Below are 23,121 nucleotides of genomic sequence, written 5' to 3'. Positions count from 1 at the left end.
GAACACCACATGGAGGATGAGGAAAATGCTTTGGTGCTGTGGTTCAAACTCAGACCAGTCCCAGGAATCTGTGTGAAGATCTGGGGTGAGGAGTGTGTGTACCATTGCCTTATGTTTCTTACAGAAACAAGCTGAAAACCAATGGGTACGACTCTGGAGAACCCAGTACGAGGCCTCTGCAGCATCCCACCACAAGGCATGTCCCCAAGAACCCCAAAACTTTATGCACTTTGAGGAACCCAGGCAGCATGAGTGCTCCTTGTGTAAGGGTGAATCTCAGCTTGTACAGTGGCCATTTAATGAGTTCTACATTAATTTTTATTCTTTGGAGACAGAGTATGCCCAAGTCTTCATCTGAATTTGTGTGAAGCCAAAATTATTGATTTGTTAACTCCACTGCTCCTGATCATCACCTTGTAAAGAGACTCAGTGCTTTAAATGTGGGTTAGAACTGGGAAATATACGCAAGGTTCAGACAGCTCCCGAATTTGGGAGCTTTCCTCTCTAAAGATGACAGAGCTGGTCTGTTCAATCCTTTTCTAGTGAAGGAAGTGCCCCTCACTCACACACTTTCTCCTCTATCACCCCCCAAAAAATGTATGTATCTGACCTCCGTATTCACCAGAAGCACCAGCTTCTAAGCAACACCTCATCCATTCCCCAATCACTGCAGCAATGTATTTCCTGAGCTGCTGCAGTCAGAATGAATTCTTGTGAGGCCATAGCCCTTCGTGTTCCTCTGCTGGGGTAGGTAGTTGTTCCTCGCCTGGGTTAAACTGCTTTGTTTCTTAATGGAATGATTAGCGTGATTAACCCACCAGCTGCAAGCGCTGCCTGCAACAGGGCAGGTTATAAGTTCAGGGGCCGTTCAACCATGGAGGTAATTGAACTGTAATTGGGAAGAACGACCTTTGCAGCCAGCATCCTGCTTGCACCACCTCTCACAGCCAAGCTACAAGCAAATCTTTCAGCCTCCTGGCCTAGAGCTGTGCCGTGCAAACACATCACGGCTCCAGACCTGCTGTTGAGAGAGAAGATTGCAGCACTGTGCCTCTGCGGAGACCTGAATTTTGTGCGCCGACATCTCCTGTCACACCTCCTCCACTCAATAACAAGGCTTAACAGCACCTAATGGAGTGGTTTCCAGCAGCTCCGTGGTCAGAGGTATTTATGATTGTAGCTACATCTAAAAACACTCGGTAGTACAGTAGCCAACGTCCTTACCCCGTTGTCCAAATGTTCCACTTTGGCCTAAATTGTGGCACAATGTCTTTCTGTGAGAGCTCCTCCTGATGCGTGTTGTTGTTTGGTTCACCCTTTAAACATCGTTACCAGACAGTGTTAGAGTAGATCCAAGAAATCCAGCACTGTCTAGTAAGATGCCCACAGAGGACCACGGTCTGTCCAGCAGCTGGAGAAATGGAGCAGCTATTAATGATTCCACGTTCTTCAGGATGGCAGTGGTCCATGAAAAATAATGGAAATGGCTTGAGAAAGATTGCCTCGTATCACTGAGCATGGAAGTAATTTACCAGGTAGGTGGTGGGCGGAAGGAAGACACTGGGTACTAAAAGATAATGTGAAGATCACAGCGGATTTCAGAAGATAAAGTTGATACAGAAGGTTGAGTTACTTAAGATCTAAAATAGAAACACAAGGTTAAGTTTCATTTCGACAGTGTAAAAGCAGAAAGATTTCCTTTGTTTTGTTTCTCTTTCCTCATTCTGTTCTCCCTTCTGAATCACAAAATACCAACAGCTTCAAGTCTTTCCGATCAATTAAAAGGACAAACTGAAAGCTGGCATACAAACAAAACGGTGCTAAGAAGGGCACAAAAAGTGACAAAGATGGCCTAGCGTTTAATACAGTTCACTGCTTTTAGAACAAATACTTTATTGTACTGCTTGGGTTGAAGGGATACAGACAAATTTGAATCTTAAATCAAAGTCACAGGAGGGTTAGATGTGCAGTTGTTGGTAAAGTAATTAAGCATATTGAATGGTAATGACAAAGATGAAGGGTTGCTGTCTGCTTTGTTTTATTTATTTATTTTTTTCCCCAAAAGCAGGGCAAGTTTGCTGTAGCACATCATGCAACAGAGAAGGTCAAGATCTAGCCTGAGGGGGTCCCTTACCTGAGAGCTCTGTGCCACTGTAAGGATGCTGGATTTCTGTCTGACCCCCTGCACATGCAGGAGCTGAGCAGCAGGGTTTGTTCTCCTCCCTTCCCTGGCCCCTGGTTGCAAGCTGTACCTCTTGAGGTACTATCGTGCAATAGCAAGAGAGCTCTGCTCCAAGCTGTGCTGCATGGGCACTGTTCTACTGCATGCAATATTTATCATAGCCCTAAGACACTGTGGATCCAGCACAATATTTCACCGGGCATATGCAAGCTGTGTATAAGACTCAACTGTAACACAACTCAGCTCATCCAGGCTACACATCCATGATTTTTTTCACTTCTGAATAGGGTTCAAGGACCAGGCAGCCTTCACGTGAGGAATTAAACGCTGCAGCACAGTGTGTGCCTGTAGGAGACCCTGGGTGGGAAGGGGGGCTGCTGCTGTGTCCTGGAGTGCTTCACACCTGCCAGGTACACTGAAACACCTGCCCATAACGCCCCGCCTGATAAAAGCATCTATCAGCAGTAATAACCTTTCTTGGTGATAGCCATTATACAGCACCTCTAGTATCTGATAACTGGAGGAGTTAAACTTCCTGGATTGCTTTAATTCTCAGAAAAAGAACAAAAAGCGTATGTGAACCATTGAAGACAACATTCCCACATTAAGTCCTTTTAGGCTGAGCTAGTTCTTTCCAAGTAACTTTAGCCAGTACCACTGGTTTGTGGAAAGAAACCTCACAAAGTAAAAATCAAGTCCATTGTAACTTAAAACGTATTATAGAGGTCATCCACTAAAATAAAAACAACAATCAGGGGGAAGGGAAGTTAAGTGTCCCTCCCGCCCTCTCTCACACCAAAAAGTAATAAATGGAAATAAAAATATATCTGTATAAAAATAAAAGAAATAACATATACGTTACTTAAAAATTCAAGATTTTAAACTAAATGGCTTTGCTATTAGAACATCTTGCTGCAGGACAGCAGTCTAGAGGAACTATGTGAAAAGGAAGGAGTAAGTTACCATAGCAAAGCTGAAAAAGTAAATTCCACTATCGATTTCAGGTGTTTGTTTCTTAAATTTTCTTGTACTTAGAGAGAGGAGAACATTTTGATTTTGAGAGAAAATTATGAGCTAGAAAACTCAAATGTTAAATTTCAGTAAAATGTTTTCTTTCATTCTCTTGAAAGCTACCATAATTTGAAAGTAAATAGAATCTATTTGGAGAAGAGCACTTGCATTTGTCTTTGCTACAAAACTTAGCATTTTCCTTTGAATGTGTTCTTATCATTGCAGTATCAAACATATGCTATCCTTTATATTTGGCATGATTTTCTCTTTACAAGCTCATTTAAAATAAAATTATTTCATAATTATTTCAAAATTATTTCAAAATTCTACAGTCAGGACAAGATTTTCTTATATTTGCTCTTATCTTTTATTCTAGCACATGAAACATTTCATTATAAATTTCATCATGCTTGGGGAGGCTCGACAGTCAATCAAGCATGGATTTCTCTACTGGCCACTAACCTCTGCTTCCGAATTTGCTGTTGAACTTTTCCACGTTGTACACGAAACACCATAATCATCATTACCAGGCAGTATTAGAAAAACAGAAAACATCCAATGCTGCCCAGTAAGATGGTAATGGCATCTCAGGATCATGGTCTACAAGCAGTAGGTATAGCACAAGCTAGAAAGCCTCATTATTGGGAGAAGGAAAAAGAGGGGGAAAAACACTACCTGTAGCTGTCCCTCCTCCTTTGTGGTTTCGACAATTACCAAATACTATTCATGTGGGAGAGGAGGATGCAATGACATTCTGAAAAATTATCCCAGAAGTACTTGTACAGGTCACGATACACACAGGTCCTACCTCTTCCCACCATCCCCTGGCTCCCCACACACAACCTTCAGAGCTGTCACTTACCAAGGAGAGTTCTCATTTCTAGTTACACCTACTGGAACACGCTCACCAGCAGAAAACTGTAACAAGACGGTCTTTGAGGTATGGGCAATTACAGCCAACCCTATGCCCTACCTGGAAACGTCAATTAAAAATGTGGGGGAATGCAAAATCCAGGAAGCAATGCAAGCCTTAGGCATATGACTCTTACCTTTCTTCTGGTACCTGCAACCATTTAAGCTTTATCTATGCTTTTATTAAGCAATTAAAGTTTGCTGATTCTTCCCGTCATGTTTTAATCAGATTTATTTTTTGCACGGTTGTTACAAGGAAAACACGAGTGTTTAAACACAGAGGGCTTGGATCCTCTCATTGTTTACAAGATTCTTGCATGTGTAGATTTTTAGGATATTGAAGCATTACATTAAGAAACGCACCTAATCCTCCAAAAAAGCTCTGCAGCAACTAAACGCATGACTACAGTTTCTTCAGCACAAAGAGGCTCACCTGACAAACACACCTTCCATTGCATTCCAAAACCCGTTGGAAATCTCCATTTCCACCCACAGTGTGGGTATAGGATGGGGTTTGTCATTCCCTCCCTCTCCCATTTCCTCCTTTACCTGCAGAGCTGCTAGGTTTCTTAGCCAAAAACACACTGGGGTGGTTCGTGATGGGGTGCAACAACAAAATGACCTCCAACATTCAGGGAGGCAAAAGGTGCAGCTGAAAGCAGGGGAAGAGACATTTTAGTTTGATTCCAGATAACTCTAAGTCAAAAAAGCTAAATTTCTGAACAAAGGGAGCTTGTGTTTTAATTTACAACAGCAAAAAAAGCCCTTACTGCTTGCATGAAGACTTCCAAACTGCAGTAAGGTGAAAACCATTCCCAAACTATGTGCTGCACAGCAACCATTTGAACAGTAGGACTGCATTCAGTAGAAAGGTGGTAAAAATAAAGTGAAAAGCAGCTGGAGAGCAACTGGAACCCCACTGGTTTAAGATGTACAACTGTCATGTCATTCTCTGCATTACCCGATATTTTAGATCGGTCACTATACTATACAACATTTCCCCAAATTTCACTTAAGAGAAATTCCAGTCAAATTCTGGTGCCAACAAGTCACATTACAAGAGCTCTTCCATGAGGCTACCCCACACAACCTCTAAAGCCTTGTACTGCGTGCCATGCCCTTGCATTGACATTTGAACAAAAATACACATGTGATTTTCCCTTCTGTTTCAGAAGGCCAACTTATGAACAGCTAAAAAGATCACTGCAAAAAAACATAGGGGTGGAGGAAGGGTTGGGATTTCTTTTACATTTTGTGGTGGTGTTAACAAGAAGACACTGAATGCCATCAGCCCCTTGGTAGTAGGTAAGTGCCAAGGAAGATAAAGCTTCCTGAGGCAGCTAACAGACATGCTTCACTTCACCATTACAACAGAAAGCGTCTTTTCTACATCAATAACATCAACTGAAAAAAGTCAACAAGAAGAAATAAACAATAGCTCTTTGTCTACAGTGGCCTACATGTTAGTTGGAAAAGCAAAAATGTAGGATTTCCATGAAAAAAAAACACTCAGATTGCGTTAACAGATCAGGTTGGTATGTATGAAAACTGTGCTTGTTTAATATTAGATCAATAATTTTCTTGACTGACCACAGATTATAGAAAAAATACATGATACTTAGGTATAATTAGGGGAAAAATATTAAATTGCATAACAAATAAAACCAGACCTTCAACAGAAAAAGTCATCCAGCAGAGCAGAATCACAGGCCAAAACCTCAACAGACTGAACATTGAGAGGTTTGTCACTGTGGATGAAACTTAGTCTGCTGAATATGTGCTATCACGATATATGTGAGTGTGGGATCACAAACGAATTTATCCATCTAGTTCTGCCCTCAGAAACCACATGGAATTGTCCTTGCTTCTCTGTGGATGGAGTTTGCCAGCACTTACTACAACTGGAGGCACACAGGAAATGTTTTTCTCCCTCGAACTTGGAATAGAAAATACCTGAGGCGTCAGAGCTCATAGAGAACACAGAGATTTATCTTTTTTAAAATGTCCTCTTCAAGCTGCAACAGGGCCTTTGCTTAATCTTAACATTTTACACCACGGTAACCTTGGAAAGCTGCCAGGAAACTACGTTGCCACGCAAAAATAGTGACAGCAAAGGGAAAAATGCATAAACATTTTACATGAGCATGCAAGCGCCCAGTCATTGCCCCACCTTATCCTGAGATGAGATGGAGGACGCTGCGTGTGTCACAGACCGGTGTCACCGCTCGGGTGAGACGAGAGGTTGTGAAACCTGTGTCCTTGCCTATGTTCTGAGCTCAGCTGGAAAAGGTGCTGAGCCACCCCATCTAGCCTCGGAGCAGACTACGTGACCCTTAGCAGCCCCACCTAGCATTTCGGATGCTATCTCAAAGACGCCATAAGGACAGTTCAAGGCAACCACCATTTCGTTTATGATGCTCCGGGAATCAACCCAGCAGGAAAAGAGGTCACGATCCTGCTGTTCTCTGATGGTGCAGGAACATTTCAGCCTGATCCAAAACGCTTTCATCTGTGGCCCAGCTAGAAGGTAGCATCTCCTGCTTTCATGAGCACAAGAGCAAAACTACTAGAAATATAGCCTAAGCTAACAATTCACTGCTCCTGGGCTCAGTGGATCTTTTCTTAAGCCCATTTCTTACTACTGAAACCTTTCAACAATCTCAGAGATGTTATATGGACCAAGACACATGTTCAAGCCAGAAAGCATATACATAACGTCATGAACTAATGCTTCAAAAGGTGTAAAATCCAAATCTTGCCAAGAGATTCAATGGTACACATCTTTCTGTATCCAGAACGTACAAATCAGTGCTAGTGGTAAGCATACTTACCACTGGCAAGCAGTATTCTATCAGCTCTCACATCTCTCCTGCCCACCAGAGGTGGAGAACATCTGAAATGAGAGATGTTGCAGTGGCAGAGGAAAGCCTTGCTTCTTTCCACAGTAAGTGTACATAGAAGAAGGAAAAGACAAGGGAAAGTAAATGAGATTATTTATTTTTTTTCAGGGCTATTTCCTTTAAAAACTCTTTCACCCTCCTGACTTTGACATATTTCCTGATAGAAAAACACCTTGGATGTCTTCAGGGCAGAAGAACCAAGGCATGGGAAGGGTGCAATGACCATGTTGAACCAGCACAAAACAGCAGTCAGATGTGGCAACCCTCAGCCCAGGTGTCCAGGCACTTTTCTGAGGGCCTAAAGAGAAACACGGCTGCCCATCCACCTTTAAAGCACTGCTATTTCTCACCCTCCCTTCTGCAGTTGTGAACAAAAGGCTAAGAAATCCATGAGGGGGTGTGCAGCTACGGTCCGCCTGTTCCTAAAGAAATGAAATTGGATCGACCAATTCCCTTCACACATGCTGAAAGACATAAAATAAAAAAAAAAATACCAGTCTTGATTAAATTCACCATGGATGGGTGAAAGGCCTCAGTCCTGTTTCTCCTTTTAGCAATGGAAAAAAAAAAAGATGTTTTTAATTAAAATCCTTTTGACATACCAGGTCCTCTGCTAACACGTTTTACTATCCATTCACAGTACGTCAGGAATGACAGCCTGGAGCAGGATTCAACTCTCGGTGTATTATTATGAAGGGACAATAGTATAATATTATATGACCAGAGGTTGGAACAGACCTGCGGAGGCATCCAGCCCTTCCTGCACGCTTCCTTCGCTTCTGGTCTCTGACAGAACTGCTCTCAGGAGAGTCCTGTGCTTGGGTGAGGCCCTAGATTGCATTAAATGGGTGCTTTGTAATGCCCCCCATTTCAGTTTTGAGTGAAAACAGGGACCCTGTTGGTGCAGAGTGCACCAAAAGAATATGTTGTTGGCTCACCAGGTCAACCCAGCACTTCCAAAGGAGTTGAAACTCCTCAAAGGAGTATCAGAACTGTACATCAGTGCTACACCGACTTCCTCATCAGACACCTCCTAGGGCCTTGTCCTGTACTGACTTCCACCAGAGACAAATACCATAAGATTAAACCAACGGGGAGAATGGAGTTAAAAAACCCAAAACTACACGCCTCTGCAATTCTGCATGGGTTTCCTGTATAAGCTGGTACACGGTAACACGCTAAGATGACTACTACAAAGGCACATATTTCTTAGCTGCATAATGCAGTTCTAACACACAGTCCTCATTCCTTGCTCCTGTGTTAATCATTATTCAACCCGACAACGGCTGCTGAATTTTTTTTAATTTAATTAATTTTTTAATTTCATATTATTTGTGGCCTACCTCTCAGCACTATGCAATGAAAACGTTGTCTTCTGCAGGGGAAAAAAAGGAAAAAAAAAAAAAAAAGAAAAAATTTATCATTGTAGCAAACAAAAACTGTGAAACAGTTTCCAGGAAAACCTAAATTCTTACCCTGTACTTTCTGGAACTGTTTTAGAGCTAATCCACTGAATGAATAATAATCTGCTTGGTTTGCCTAACTGCTGTCAATAATGGAATAGAGAAAAGAGAAAGAGCCTTTGTGTTATCTTCTGCACAACACTACATCTGTTTAAATTTTCCTCCTTAGTACCATAGGAGATGCTTCATGTACAAAACAAGTTTCAAAAGTGATAAATAGAAAAAAAAAAATCAGAGGAAATTTATACTTTGTAAAAAAAATGTGATTTTTTTTTCTCTGTTGGCAGCCAAAGGACTAACACCGAACCTAATATCAATTGGTACGAGTTGAGAAAATGGTTTTATAAAAACTAGCTTAAATATTTAAATGCAATTGTGTGTGATATTTTGATCTTCACTTCAGCATATGCAACCCTGCATATAGGATGGAAAGAACCTTCATAATTCTTTCTCTTTTCTGCGAGAGCTGCCAAAAATTGGCCACGGTTTGAATGTTTTGCTTAGCGTTCCCTAAGAAGGTTACTCGGAGACACAGGCCATGCTGTACCATCAGCAAACCCAGCCACCTGCTCTAGCCAGCACAATGCTTGCAACGACAAATTCTCAGACACAGAAGCCCCCAAAAAGGCATGGGCCACCTTTCAAACGAGTTATGGATCCCACTAACCAGCGTGGTCTGCATAACGACATGTCAAAAGGAAGCATTCACTTATAAAGCCCACATTTCCCAGATGAATCCTCATTTCACATCAAATCATAACCCGGGATCTTTCTCTTTTTTAATACTAAGTCCAACATGTTTATTTCCATCCAGTTCTCCAAATAAAAATAGTTTGTTGGAAACTGACAGCCTGCTTATTTCTCACTTGACTAATAAACTAATAATGTTCAGCTATTTTTCTTGTCTGTTTTGAGAGAGACTTAATATCTACAAAGCACAACAATTATTAATATTTACCCCCTCAAAAACAAACAAACGAACAAAAGCGGTAAGCTATGGCACCAGCTTGCTGCTTACATTCTGTCTGCCAGTGAAACAGACAATTCATGCCCACCAGAGGCCGGAAAGTTTTGAGAATTTCTTGTTCCACAGAAGACCGAACTTGCTTTTAGTACACTCAACACAAGCGTGGTGACAGCATGAAATTAAATGCTGTGTCTCAAGAGAATAGCACTATGTTATTATGTCAAAAGCAGGACAAATGTAAGATGCATCATGAAAGATAAACCTCCAAGCCAATTAATCTAGCATACATCTAATAAATTGAGAAATAAATAGTTTTCACCTTCCTCCTACTCCCCAGGATAGTGTTTTCCAGGTGGGCCTGGAAACAAGGGGAAACTGCAATTTAGTCAGACACAGGATCTTTCAAAGGATCAAGGAGAGAAGGAACGAAAAAGACTGGAGCAGAAGGGAAACGTGGAAGAAGGTGCTTGTAGCCTTACCGTTGTGAAACACCCAGGCGTGAAACACAAAGTAAAGAAACACAATGAAAAAAAAAAAAAAGGCAAAAAACACCACCAAAACAACAACAACAAAATAAATAAATTAATAAATAACCAAAAAAAAAAAAGTCTCATTTTTCCGAGTCCTCAATAGTGTGCTTTCTCTGCCTATGCGGTACCCATGAAATATAAAACCACCCTAATGGTCGCCCAGGTTACCAACTTCATTTAGTTAATCATCACCACTATTACCAATGTTCAGGCCTTGAGAAAAAAGGAAAGAATGACTGAAGAGGAGTGGAAAACAAGGAACTCAAATGAACTCCACCCCCTTTTTTTTTTTTCTTTAAACATGGTGAGTAATTAGCTCTGCACCTATATTACCTTTCTTTCTCCTCCCCTCTTCTACTTCTTACCGCCTCCCCCACCCGCTTCTCAAGTAGGCGGACAAAGTTCCCCCAGCCTTAAAACAATCGGGTATCAATTAATGGGGTATCAGATATGCCAGGGGGGACACGGAGGTGCCCGGCTTTGCCCAGGCAGCTGCAGGTCTGGAAAGGAATGCAGCTCCAGTGGGGGGAAAAATAACTTGTTGGTTAACCTGCAGGGTGAGCCTTAATCAATAGGCACGGCCCAATGAAAAGAACAAAGCATGTGAAACTTAAGCCTTTATATCTCGGAGCTCCATCAGATAAAAGCCATACCTGGAGTTGGAAAGGACAGCCAGGCTTAGCTGAAAGCTTAAAAGCATCAGTGCAAACCAAGTTCTGTTTCTAGAGTTCAGATGGCTTATTGATCGGGATTACTTCTGCCACCACCGAAGATTGAAAAAAAAAATTGTAAGCCCCTAAAACAGACTTATCTGACTCTAATGACAGAGCCATTAAAAAAAAAAAAACAAACCTAATTAAAGTGAAATGTGCATCCCGACTGTGAAATGTGATTTCCTCGGGCCACTTTCCCCTGCCCAAAATATGGTAAGAACATTCTAATTAACTTGTTTTGCAAACAAAATGTCTAACAAATTAACATCTGATTGCACTCATATTTTATGTCCAATTTACATTTTTGTAATTTGAAATCTCATTACATGCTTTTTTTTTTTTTTTTTTTTTAATTAGGAATGTAGAAAATAAGCACTTCAGCTTTTCTCCCTTTTTTTTCCCCTCCAACTAAGTACACTCAGAAAACCCTGTTTCTTAGATGAGCAAACATTCACACAAAAGGGGATACCTAGGAGGGTTTTTAAAGTTTAATGAATGTCATATTGAAGCAATTTTCAAACACTATCATTAACTGTTATATCGTAACTGAAGTATATTTTAATGTGCCCTTTCATTCATTTCAATTCTGATTAAATTAAAATCTTTGTTCCATGGAGGATTTTTTTTCCTTTCTGGAATAAATAAGTTTTACTCCATTTTTATCAGTAAAACTGTGTCAGCGGGTCAGCTTCAGGACCCACACTCCTCTGAACTCATTCCCTGCACAGACCAACGTTTCCCTTGGTGCTCCAGACAGAAAAACTGAGCCCCTGCTCTGTTGGGAATACCAAATAGCATCACTGTATCTGGCATGTGGCGTTTGATGCTGGTCATCCCCAGCGATTTCTACAAGATGCCAGACTTGGAAGTTGTAATTTTTAGCTTTCCTGAAATGTACTAAAATAGCCAGGATTAGGTTCATGATTACCATGGCTAGTAATTTATTCTGTCTGAGAAATCTCCATGTCTTCACCAGGATAATTGTTTGCTGGGCAGAATGGGAAGAGGAGACAGAATTTGGTATTTAGCTAACAGTTTCCAAAATCCTGGCATTCCCATGGTTTTCTACAAGTCTGTAACATTTTTATTGTTTAACTTCAGTTGCCTGTATACCAAACAGTGTCTTTTAACAGCTCAATTTCTCACTTAGTAATAACCAATGATTCAATAATTAAAATCCTTGAATTTGAGAGCCCTTTACACACCCACAAGCAAAGGTGTTTGCAAAAGCCTTCCATGTAACACCTCCAGCTTTGTGTAGGCACCGAAATTCAGACACCCACATCTGCAAGCTGCAATGCCAGTTAAATTAAAAAGGGGATCAAAGCCAATTAAAAAGACTGGGACCAGTACAGAATTTGCAAAGTAAAAATTAAATGGAAAAAAAACTCCTAGCTAGCTATTTGTGTGCTGACGGAACAGCACACCATTTTTCAATAGTAATACTGTTCTCTGAGATTCACACAAGCACAAACTAATCTTCTGTTGCAGAGGAGTCTAGAACAAAGCAAAAGAATCTTTAAATCATAATTCTTTCAAGGAAGAAGTTAAGTCATCTGAATTTAAATACTTGCAATTACTAGGAGAAAATATACGTAGAAATAAAAATGAAGAATTAACCTCACTGGAAAGGAGGGGGTACATAATCTAGCAGTATTTCACGCGATCCTGACAAAATTTTTCAGAAACAAGCCATTAGAGCCCTTCCTGAAATCAGTTAAATCAAACAGCATTTAAATCAGGGCAAGCTCGAGCTCCCTGGCTCTGAGAAGCCGGATCCCCTGGCGTTATTTCGGCCCAGCTCGGTGCCTCGCAGAACTTTCTCGAAGGCTGTTTTACCAAAGGGGTGGAGGGAACGAGTGAGCAAATATTTTCTGCTGACTGCAAAGTGTCTGCAAAGCCAGCCCAGAGCCTCTTCCTGAATCCGGGTAGACGCATTATACAAGAAGCCTGCTTGCTTACAAAACACCTCTTATTCCTCCATCCAAATTCACCACGTCAACAGCATCGCCCTCCAGCTGCCGACCCAAGCGGAGAAGCCGAGAGGGGGCTTTTTGGGTACCTCGACTCGATCTGCCCGTCTGAGAAAGCGGCACAGCGACTGCCTCCAGCCCACTACTAGACTTCAACACTTCAAAAACGCAGCAAACCACTTTGTTTTGTCTTCTGCCTCTTTGGTGTCCAAGCAGGCAGCGCAAGTAAAGGCTAGTCGCAGCTGGCACCGCTCCCTCCGCAACGAGAGCGAACTAGCGCGAGAACGGGGAGAAGACTTAATTATGCTCGTTTTGCCAGGCACACACACACACAAAAGCCTCAGGTAAGAAAAGAATAAACAAAACGAACCCAAAATGGCTCCTCCGTGCCATGAGCGGAAACCGATGACTGAAGCAGAACGAGATCTCCCCTTGCACCTGAACAACAACGGCGGCTGAAAAGTTCCCAATCAATTTCCTTCACTTCCAGCACAGCAGCTGAGGAATTAATTCTGGCTCCAAAGTAGCAGAAGTAACGAGCATACGTCTAAAACTAGAGGGTTGGGCATTTTGCGAATACAATAAAATACATTCAAATGCCAGTTAGTTTAAAAACTAACTGAAAAGTGGCAATCGACACAAATAAATCAAAAAGGAGCCTCTAGCACGTTGCATTTCAAAGGGTCACTGTTAGCAGTACCCAACAAGGTGCTCGTTGAAATGCAACAATTCTCTTTCCATAGATCTCTTTAAAATGTACACTAATCTCATTTCAGTTGCCATAAAACTTCTCCGAAGGCGTCTTTTTTTCCAAGCTCTCCATGACACCTCGGTGAAACTGGCTTTCCCCCATGGCTCCCTCCTATTCGGTTTCTTGGTTCTGCTCCTACCTGCCCTGACTGGTTTTGCTGGTTGGAAAATGAACGTTCGAATTCATGCGCCGCTTCCCCCTCCCCCAGAACCCAGCAGACAAAACCTGATCCCTACAACAAAACCCTCTTTAATCTACCTGGGGAGAAAAGGAGGAAGAGAAAAGAGGACAGAGCCCTAAAAAAAAGTGAAGTTGAAAGGAGAATTTTGATGAACGTAGGCATGAAAGGCATCAAAGAAGTCATGCTGCATGCTAGGCAGATCATTTTTACCACAGCACCTGGACTCTAAAGGCTTACCAGGACCATGAACACACACACACATTCAAGTAACTTCAGCGTGGAAGCACAACCACCTTTTTCCCAAACCAAGCTCATCAGCCTTCAAGAGGTAACAAAAAGGACGCAATGACCGTCAGGAGAGCGCACGCCAGGGTTTCCATCGCCTGATCTTTCCGTGTCCTGGAAAAGACGAACTCGGAGCGAGAGGCATTCGCAGCGAGATTCACGCGAAACGAAGGAAGACAAAAAAAAAAAATTAAAAATAAAATACAACTGTACCTGGAAAAAAAAAACAACACTTCTAAATCGTATCAGCCTACTGAAATCAAATTTAAAAATAAAAAATAAAATAAAAAAGGAAAGCAAAGGATGAAACCACGCATGGCTTTCTTCGCAGCCCAGAGCGCTGTTGCTTGTTTAAGCTGGAATTGAGAAGAGACGGCGAGTGTCTACGGGCTCGTCTTACATGTAGTCCTTCACCCCTCCCTGCGCAGGTGCATTCCTCGCGTCCAACCAATCTCATGGCCTCTAGCTATTAACAGGTGTGTCCTCCGCTCGGGGAGCGGCCGAGCCAGGCCGACTGGCGTACTGCAGCCCTGCCTTGCACACACCGGCCTCTCCGGGGGCACGCGGGTCTCCCCACCGCTGCTGTGAACAAAGATTCAACCATTTATTGAGTTTACACTTGAATTTGGCACCACTGCTCCAAAGTATGCCTTGCACCCCTTCTAGACACCCCCAAGATGTGGGGGAGAAGAATAGAGGTCTGCAGGCACCCAAGGGTTCAGGAGGAAGCGGCATTCAACAGTGTGGAGATGGCTCAAGTGTTTTAGAAACCAACTCATTTTCAGTCAATCAGAATATGACACCCGTTGAATTAGAAATCAGATTATTCAACTGGAACACTCCTAGGTCACCCAATTTGGCATGGAATAGCGGTTACATGGGTGGGTTGATGATCGCTTTCCCAAACATGGGTGACCTAAGGCACATATGCAAGGACTTGCTGAAGGACACGCACGTAATTTTGCTGGTAAATTCACAAGAGTTGATTTTTTTTTTTTTTTTTTGAAATCTTAAGAGCAGCTTGAATCCCATCACCATATAGTCTTGACATCCAAAATTATTTCAGAAATTAATAAAAAGTTCAACCATAACTCAAGTCTACAGATACACAAGCTAGTAAGAGCAGAAGCCTATGACTGGATTCCTACATCCAGTCACAGGCACCATGACCTCTGTGGTATTTACTCCTAGTGTAGCCAGGTAGAAATCCCATTCTCAATGCTGACAAAAAGTCCTGTTTTGGCTACAATCGACAGAGCCATATTTCCCCCCTTTCCCTGTACAAAATGCTTCTGGGATGCTGACAAGTGGAATCTCTTCCATGATAACCTTGTTTTGAAAGTGTTGAAGGATGTAGGAAAGGGGTTGATACAGAACTAGTGTTCACTCCTCGCTACGATTAATAACTGCGTTTAAAACAAAACCAAACTGTGGCTTTCTTTACACCAGTTTCAGCCCTTTTCAAGGAAGTTTTCAGTGAATTCTCAGCAGTGTCATGAGAAAAGAAAAACAAGTGAAATGTTTTCTCCTTGTTATGAAGGAAATGCACTCATTTCCCATGAAAGATGTAGCTAATGAAACAACAAATTATCATGTTAATTAGCCCAACTGGCAGAAGAATTCCCCTAAGACACAACTTATCCCCACAGCTAACTCAAGAGAAACCTTGGAAACCTTTAGTTGCGAAAGACTGATTTCTCCTGCAAGGTGTTATACAATTTGCAGTTTGATTATACTCTCGGCTGTGCTGCAGAGCAAGCTGGCTTTCTCCTTTTCTTCTCCCACTTGCTGGAGCTGTCGCTTCAAGACACGTGTTGTTGTCTGGGACAAATCTAGCCCACAGCGTTTTGGAGAAGAAACTTATGCCTGCAGCATCCCAATCGGCATTTGCGCACCCTCCAAGGAATTTAGAAGTCAAAGTTAATAAACAGAAATCCAAATACAGGATTTCAGTGTCCAATTCTTTGGACGGCAGTTAGCATAGATAGCATCTATAATCTACAGGAAACTACCAACCTCCTAAAAACATATCCCAATGGGATACATGCACCGTGACGTGGGGTAGAGGTTTGTGGAGGCACGTCTCAGCGCTTGTTAACACGTGTGATGCTGGAGTGACATTGGCCACGACACAGGTGGTAAAATCCTGGTGCCAGAGCCCTACATGTCTCAAAAGATTCATTTGCTTTGATCTTTTCAGCTGTCTTGACAGCGATTCAACAGCCAAATTAATAAAACTAGCACAAATCTGTCAGCATATGCTGCAACACCATCCTGTATGACAATATAGATGTAGCCTACTTCCACGTTGGGCCATCTGGACACTTCAACATTTATTTGAGATTTTAACCTACGTGAGCATCAGAGATGTAGATTATTATCTTAGCTGGGACACAAGCAGACATATTTTCTCCAGCATCAGAAAATGGCCGGGACGTGGCTTTGGTACATGAATTATATCAGTATATATGAATTACAAGCCTCCCCCTCCTTTTGTAAACAGCATCACCACCTCTATCCTGCCTGAGTTACAGCATAGAAGTCATTCCCAATTCTGATTTATTTTTTTTTTCAGTGACCTATCTGAGCCACCCCTAGGTTTGAGCAATGGTCCTTATCCTCTACATAGCATCAGTCCAAGAGTCTGGATCCTTAGGAACTCCCCACAACCGCTCTTTTCTGGCCTCTGTTTTCTTGCAGCTGGCTTCTAGCTGGCCTTGACAGGCAACACAGAACTGAGTTTTGTGACGGAATAAGACAACCATATCTTTCCGCAGAAAAAGACAAGAAATGACTGCAAATGAACCTCTCTGTTATCACAACAAGAAATTACTTTTTATCTGCAATAAACTGCACTCTGGCCTTGATTAGTACACAAGCGCCATTTGTTTGCAAACGAAGGCTATTTACATATGACATACTTGCTTGATGGTAACGCTAAACACGTCGCTGTCATCTCGGTCCTATCTGTACGTGGCTGTTGTACCTTGTTGCAAGCACACTAGAAGCTTCGGATCAGGGAGACTTACCCAGCATCTGTAATGAGAGAGTTACGCTAATTTTGTTTACAAAATTCTTCGACATCTCTAAAAGATCCCCTTTGAAAACCTCACGTATGGTAATGCGACTGACCACTGATCCGTCTGTGGAACGAGTCTGGGTTTAGTGTCTTTGATATCTTTCAGCCCATCTGCACTGTCTGTGTACCTTACAAAAGTCATGATGTTAGCTTCAAGGTATCTGTAAAGAATGTTGTTTTTTATCGGAGGAATTGAACCAGAGAGATTAAGAAAACTGAAGTGACTTGCTCAAGATCATACAGAAAAATCTGTTGTAGAGCCAGAACATCCAAGCTGTTATGGTCCAGCCCACTGCTCTGATTTCTCACACCTTCCTATTTCAGCTGGTACAACTATTGACAGCCGGCGGACTATGTTGCCATGTAAGGCTGTGAAATTAAAAACAATTTTCACTTCTATTCTTCAAAAGTTGTTTAACAGCCTGTTTAGATCAGAGATAGTCTTGTATCAGCTGGACTCAGAAGTGCTCAAGTCCTCAATAAATGATTTATAGCATTAAGTAGAAGCAGCATTTCGTGGCATACATAAAATGCAGCAGAGGACTAAGCCATACAGGACCTACTGGTGCTTTTTAATGACCTGGCCTGTCGAGCCTCTCATATTCTCTTCTAGCAGCAATAGTAAACAAGTTTTTTCCCCTGTATGCTGAGGTGAGGCTTCTCAAGAGCTTTATGATCTCTCAAAGCCAAGCTGCTGAGATTTTTATCATTCCATGGGTCAGGAAACTAACTCTGCAGCAGGTACCCTGTGTCAGACTCCGAGAGATTCAAATGCAGGTCCAAAACTGCTACACAGGTAAATTAACTAATTTGGAGCATGTGCAAATAGCGTTTTGCCCAAAGTCTGCAGTCTATACGTGCAAAACCCCTTTGTGCTCCAGGGATGCAAATGCTCCTCCTGCTCTTATAAGCTTGACCCTATTACAGCAGCAAAACCCAACACACAAGGTAACTAGACTGGGCAAACACTTGCCCACTTTATTTATTTGTAACAAGAGATATAAACTATCCTTGAAATAATATTTAATTCCTGGCACACTGTTAGGATGTATTTATGCTGAAGGTGTTGGCTCTGCACATTATAATTTCCATGAAGTACGTCTCTGGAGAAGACCTTATTACATATTTTTAATCTTTAACAAGATTAACGTGCAACTTGTTACGTTTTCTACTGCAACGTCCATTTCTGTTGTTATCAGAACAATTGGGCTACATCTGGGCCACAACCACTTGACTGCAAACCAAATCCTCACGTTAATAATTCCTCCTCAGGTAAATGCAGATAAGCTGAAGCGCACAGGAATCTTGCCCAAAATACCACCCCAATTACGTGTAATTCTACACCACAGGATGTCACTGGCACCAAAACTTTGGTAGGAAGCAAATGCTCAGATAGGTGAAAACACACTAACCCTGGCTATAGGAGCACACCCATGGTTTTAGGTGGGATAAAGAAAGAAAGAAGGCAAAGACTCCTCGCCACACAGTTCAAACGTAGCATTTCTTGTGTCAAAAATAAACATCTCCCATCAACAAACTATCTCACAGCCACTCCTCTTAGCAGTTCACGTATCTTTTTTTTCCATAAGTTCCTATTATGTAGTTCTGGAAATCAGGCTGCCAAGCACGTTGGACTTCTGATCCAATATTACAGCTCTTTTGTTCCTAGCGCAGCCCAGCACCGAGGGGTCACACTGGGGCAGATCCATAAAGGTGCTCCCTCCTTTCATCTGCAGGCAGCAGTATCGCTTCCTGCATCACCTCCACCTCTTTCATCTTCGTACCTGCGCTCAGCAGCTCACTGCACAATGTACAGAGCTACAGGCATGAGATTAAACGTGTGGCATCCCCAGCCTGTGTTTTTTTGGGCAGCAAGCGCTCAGCAGCACTCCCCAGCCCAGCAGCAGGGGTGACTGCAGCAGCACACCTTGCCAGAATTGCCGAATTCTGTGCAGATGGGGCGAGCCCGCTAAATGGGAGGCTGATACGTGAAACCCAACTGCGTTTGTGAGAGCAAAGTTCAGTGCAAGGCACCACCTGTCAGGTCAGGAATAGGAGTCATAGCAGGAGTAACCTTCCATGTCTTAACAAGTTAAGCAAGCAAAGGAGGAGGGGAGAAGCGCACTGCTCCTTGCAGCCTTTGGAGAGGTACAATAACCTGGAGGGACAGCTCGCATGCAATCAAACACTCTGCAGCTAAAACACGTTTTGCCAGTGGTGCTGTGTAAGGTCACGGGTACGTTTCGCTGTTTCTTTACTGCTCTGAAGATGACAGAAGTGGTAGGCAGGCAAGTCAGGCTAACGCGTGTTTATTTGAACAGGGAAAGAAAGTTTTATGATCCTACAAGCCTTGCCTTCTGTTTTTCCCTTTTTTGCAAACATGCTAACTTGGAGCCAACCATCCAATCTGCCAGACTTAAATTATGCTTCCATAGGGCACAAGCTGGTGAACGAGGGAAAGGTAAGGCACCCTCCCTACCCCAAAACCCTTTAACCTGGCACTGAAGAGAGCCCCAGGAGAGGCCAGGGGCCGTTCCTTTAATCACTGCACAGCAGCCTTCAAGGGGCCTGGTCTGCGGCGTTGTGGTGGGTATCCCTGGTGTAACCAGTTTGTTAACAGCCAGCAGAAGCGTTCCTGCTGCAATCAAAGCAAACAGAGTTAAAACACGAGCCTAATGACAGCATACTTCAAACGATGCTGAGCCCAAGTTGTGAATGAAATGTAGCTCACACAGCCAGGCCACGGAGCTGAGCCTCGAATACGGACTGTCTAGCCTTTTTGCTCACCTTTTCAATGCTCTTTGATTCAATACATTATTTTTTGAGAATCCAACTTATAAAGCCTTCCTCAAAACCTTGTTTGCAGAGACACCAAGCAGCCAGACCCACCAAAATCAATGAGAGGCCCCAGAATCCACTCTTTACAACCAGAATGTCTATCCCTTATCGACACTAAAGCCTACATTGTACTCATCAATGAGTCCCAATCAAGCTCATCTTCCCACCAGGGAAACCGAAGGAGGTCCCTGAGCTCCTGCACAAGGATCTGCACACTCCTGCCTTTCCTTCTGGCAGGGTTGCCTGCCACTCCTCGCTGCCTATTATCAAGTGCAGCAACTCAGCACCTGGGTTTGCCTGGACTCCCATCTGCCTGCTCCCCATTTGGCCACAGTTGAATGAAAAGAAAAAGAAAGAAAGGAAAAAAAAAGGAGGGAAAACAAAGTCTTTCATCTTTATAGCAGCAAGATTTCAGATCTAAAGAGCTGGGGCTCTCAGCTGCTTTAAATTGAGGGTTATGGCTGCCAACTGCCAATCTGAAGCTGCATATTAGCTTTCATCCAATCCTGCGTTGTTCAGGCCGTAGCTTTTCTTGCCCTTTGTTTCCTCTCGGATCAGTTAAGTGGAAGCAGGTGTTTTCCTGCCCTGTTAATCTCTTGTACATTCAGACAGGCCCAGCAACTGCTCCCGTGTCCCAGACAGGTAAACGGAGCTTGGTGGTCGTGTTAATGGCTCTGCAGAGCAGCCCTGACAAATGTTCTCCCCTTTGCATGCAGTTTCATTTCACGTCATCACACTTCATCTCCATACAGACCTTTGTTCTTCAAATGCGGATTTCTAAAACCAAGTGAGCTGCTGAGCTGCTTTGGAAAGCTCTGGTAGTCAATCAATTCGTGGAACAACCACGCGCACAAAGCCTGTGCTCACAGCTGGGCAGAAGCACTGCTTCTTTCAGAGGGCCTGATTCATGCTGGGTGTGGGATTTTAAGGGCCCAACGTGCTTTGGTGGCTGGCGTGAACCACCTCCTTGTGCTCAGAGCTGCTGGAAGATGTGCATAGCTGGCGGTAAGGGCAGGTAGGCTGGTACCAGACCACAGGCTGGCCAAGTCACCATGAACCAGAGCTGTAACAGGGCTGCTGGGTTAGCAGGGTCAAGGCTGGCATGAACCTGCAGGAGGTCATGTAGACACAACCCCAGTACCACAGCCTAAACGCAGGCAATAGCTGAGAATCCCACACTGTTTTGCTGGAATGATTGACCAACTTCCTCAACCGCTACAGCATCTATTACATGTAAAGAAAGGGAGGCTGAGGGAAAAGCCACTTAGCTAAGATCACACGAGGAAGGAGAATGGCTGACATACTATTTACCTCCATTTGCCCATCAAGAATTAGCAGCAGCAGCCAAGCTTTTCCAGCTGACACAGTCCAGCAAAGCACCTCTGAACATCGATCCGGTTTTCTTCTCCTCGCCCACAAACCCTATCTTTTCATTAGGGCAAGCAGTATTCCTTTTCCCTTCAGACCAGCTTGATCTGTAAGCGGGAACCTATTGGGCAACCGAGTGGCACTGTCAACATCTCTGCCCACGCAGAGACGGTTTCAATTCTGATGTGGGCTTGCCGGTTCAGACAGCAGTCACCAACAGAGCAGCTCTTTCCTAATTGCATCGCGTGACACTGCAAATGCAGCCCTGACTTCACCACTGCCTCGTGCCAGGGGTGAGCACCACCAGCAGCGGCAGCTCCCTCCTCCTGCTCGTGCCTCCCCAGCACAGCCCCGTGGTGCGGGGCTGATGGCATGCAGGCAGCTGAATCACCAGCCCACGGCACGGCTCCGTGAGTAAGCGTCTCCCTCCCATCGCACTTCCACGACGTGTTGTAACAGCTTTGCATCTACCTGCTTTCTCGAAACCCTGCACCTGGCAAGCTGACGAAGCCACGGAGGAAAAATGACCCAGAAGCAAAACCACCAAATCCACAGCAGGATGCCAAGCTTCATGATGATCCTTAAGTTTGATCCTCCATGAACCTACAAATGACACGAAAGAAAGGAAATGGTTAAAGGCACAGTTCGCTGCAGCCCAATTTTAACGTTTCTATATTAAGTAAATAGAGTTAACATAAAATTCGGGTCAGGAACTATTTGTTCAGGGTCAGGTGACTTCAACTCAGCTAATCAGGGAGACACACCTTGCCTTTTGAACAATCTTCCACATGAGATCTGCAGTTAAAAACAGGTTTGCTGCAGATCAAGTCAGTGAATTGCAGCACAAATACCCACAAAAACTAGAACAATGGGCATAATTTTCACTCCCCAGAGCATGCAAGCTCCAGATTATAGCAAGAGCAGGCATACAGCAAGCAGAGCGAACAGAATCTTACAACTCAGAGTCACGTACAAGACCCAGAACATACCCTAAAAGACCCTAAAAAGCAATACATTGTTTAGATCAGTGGAAAAAAAAATCTACCCATCTGAAATCTTATTTCAGACTATGTTGGCTATACTCAAACCTGCTCGCATCCAGGACAGCAGGAATTTTGCCATCAGCTTCAGGAAAGCACCTTTAGACCAGCTGGGTTAGCCAACTTTGCTACAGCTTGGGCTGGCTGCTTTCGTCCCAGTAAACTTAACTTTGGTAGGCAGCCATGGCATTGCTTAATCCTTCATAGATATATTTTTTTTTTTTTTAATTTTTCCCACATTAAAAGCCTTGCTGAGCCTTCCTAGGACCACACACAGCAGCTCTCTCCCTGAAGTGCAGTATTTCTGAAAGTGCAGTATCCTGGCAGCTGACCACTTCTGCCACTGGGATTGCGTTGTTTTCCTAAATATTGCACCATCAAACTTCCACAGCCTGTGCCTTCTTAGAGGAAGAGAGTCCCAACTTTGTTCAATCTGCTCACACAAATAACCCATTTTATCTACAGTTATTCATATTGCCTTAGCATGTGGTGCTTTTCTCCTTCCAAGGTTATCCATAAGACATTGCCCACCTCACATCCATCTTTCCTGGGTAAGTTCAGCTCTGCTGTAACAAAAGCAGCAGAGTGCACAGAGGAGGTCACCTGCCCATTCTGATATTGATATATGACCGTAATTATACACACACACACATATATATGAGCAACTTGAGCTTTTCTACTCCTTCCATTCATTTTTTGCTGATGTTGATAGCCTGTTGGTTTGGAAACCGGGGTAGGACAACACTCAGACGGGCCATATCTCACCATCAAAAGCTCTACTGAGCTATAAGCATACTGTTGAAACAACTGAGACGGGTACTTAAAGATTTGTCAAGCTTGATTCTGAGCTATTTTCCCAATTTTGATTGTCCTGGATAAGCCACTGTCCTGGATACGGTTAAGCCTGGGTTCACACCCACAACTGAAA

General features: G+C 43.2%; 2 long non-coding RNA genes across 7 annotated transcripts in view; one reads left to right on the top strand and one right to left on the bottom strand.

Annotated features, from left to right (window-relative positions):
* Positions 1 to 56: 56 nt before the first annotated feature.
* LOC119713417 (uncharacterized) lies at positions 57 to 4,257 on the top strand. Its single transcript, XR_005260638.2, has 3 exons — positions 57 to 1,164; positions 1,336 to 1,535; positions 2,066 to 4,257. It is a non-coding gene; the product is annotated as an uncharacterized lncRNA (long non-coding RNA).
* Positions 4,258 to 7,098: 2,841 nt separating this feature from the next.
* LOC106016420 (uncharacterized) overlaps positions 7,099 to 23,121 on the bottom strand; it is a 47,992-nt gene continuing 31,969 nt past the window's right edge. For all 6 annotated transcript variants that reach the window (XR_003492282.3, XR_011804617.1, XR_011804620.1 and 3 more), the window contains one exon: positions 7,099 to 21,756. This is a non-coding gene — a long non-coding RNA (uncharacterized lncRNA). The remainder of the gene's footprint in view (positions 21,757 to 23,121) is intronic.

This window comes from Anas platyrhynchos, chromosome 22, assembly GCF_047663525.1.
Source record: "Anas platyrhynchos isolate ZD024472 breed Pekin duck chromosome 22, IASCAAS_PekinDuck_T2T, whole genome shotgun sequence".
NCBI lineage: Eukaryota > Metazoa > Chordata > Aves > Anseriformes > Anatidae > Anas > Anas platyrhynchos.
The sequence above is the reverse complement of the archived record's forward strand: the minus strand, read 5'-3'. Positions and strand labels throughout refer to the sequence as shown.